The sequence below is a fragment of the Tachysurus fulvidraco genome, chromosome 8 (assembly GCF_022655615.1).
Source record: "Tachysurus fulvidraco isolate hzauxx_2018 chromosome 8, HZAU_PFXX_2.0, whole genome shotgun sequence".
Classification (NCBI taxonomy): Eukaryota; Metazoa; Chordata; class Actinopteri; order Siluriformes; family Bagridae; genus Tachysurus; species Tachysurus fulvidraco.
Genome location: NC_062525.1, coordinates 3,438,615 through 3,440,558, shown reverse-complemented (window position 1 = coordinate 3,440,558; position 1,944 = coordinate 3,438,615).

Sequence of the window (1,944 nt, the reverse complement as noted above, 5' to 3'; positions counted from 1 at the left end):
CAGATCAGAGAATAAATCAAAAAAGATATTTTGAATAAGTGACACACCATAAATCCATCATTTAAAGCTGTTTCTTTTGGAAAACAATCCTCGTTCAGTACATTGTTCAGGTCGTCTAAGCCTGATTGATTCAGTGCAGATCTGAGCACGATTGCTGTGTTCATATATGTTTAAAGAAACCGAACCAAGGGACAAAACTCAACAGGCTCCAGAAACAAACAGTCCAGACTTTTGAGAATGTTAAAGAAAGATCTCACACAAGTCATTAGAACTTTCTCTGAAAGAAACACATACACACTGCTGCTTAGGTGATACTTTGAACTTTATTCCATCGGTCCCTTGTGTGTAATGAATATAAACCTGAAACTAAAATATATTTCAGTAAACAGAGCAGTTCTACTGTGGACGTGGACTATTGGGTTAGACTTTAGATGTAGATGTGAACATAAAGACATTACAGTGTGATTACTGGACCAACAGGACTTATGTATTTTTTAAATAATATATAATTTTAAATTATTTTATGAAAACACTTTTTTTTAATACTTACCTTTTCCGATGTGTGGCAAACTCAATTTGAGTGGGCGAATGTTCACATTCACTCAACTTGAGTTTGCCACACATTGTTATCTGAAACCACATTGCCTTTACACTTGTTGACTCATTGACTTGTTCACATTCGCCCACTCAAATTGAGTTTGCCACACATCGGAAGTGGCAGAATTTAAATCCGTTCGTATTTACAGCTGTAAAGTCAATGTGGTGTCAGATAACATATCTTTATGTGTTATGATAATTTAAGTATTTTAAGACGCACTCAGTTAACTCATAGATCAGGTATAAGGTGTGTGTGTGTGTGTGTGTGTGTGTGTGTGTGTGTGTGTGTGTGTGTGTGTGTGTGTGTGTGTGTGTGTGTGTGTGTGTGTGCGCGTGTGCGCGCTGTTAAAAGGAAATGGCTCAAAAATAATTTTATTCCTAAGTTTTGTATTTCCCATGCATTGTTTGTCAAAAAGTGTATGGTCAAAGTTTGCGAAACGAACACCACTGAGGCCAAATATTCTTGTTTGCCGTAAGACCGACCTTTTTTTTTTTTTTTTTTTACTTTTCAAACAACTAATACAAAAGCAATAAAATAATATTAACGGGTTCGGGCACCATAATACATCTAAAAAATGCATTAAAACAGCTCGACACCGGTTTAACTTAAAGTTTTAAAACATTAATTCTTTAATAATAATTTTCAAGAATCAAGGCAAAATGAAAAGAAAAAATCAAAGTGAAAAACACAAAATAAAACCATCACTTAATTTTCATTATCATTAAAATACACATTCAAATTATTTAAATTTAAATAATATGACTTTTAAACAAATGTAAGAATTTAATGTGTTATAACTTTGGTTTTCTTCCACATATTTGCCTGAAATTTACCAGGATTGTTCCAAATTATGAACTTTGCAAGCAAAATTAATTTAGTCTATTTTCGTTGAACTATGTGTTCAGAACAGTATATACTACGCGTTCGTGATCCTCTTGGGTCATTTTGATTCGGCCACATTTAGTGGGGCAATAGGTCACACTTTTGCCCTTTTCAGGGCAATAAACATACAGTACATACAGACACAAAAATGCACACGTAAAATGTTCACTAATACACGCACCCAAAACACCCACTCACCCCCCCCCCCAAACACACACATGCATACACAAATTGCCCATTGCATTTCATTAGGCCTCCAGAAAAAAAAAGACAAACATTTGTAAATATTTCACAATTTTGATATGCCTTCGCCTGGCAGAGAGCAAAATATGATCTACCGAAATGATGCTCTACACACACACACACACACACACAAACACACACACACACACACACACACACACACACACACACACACACACACACACACACACACACACACACACACACACACACACACACAA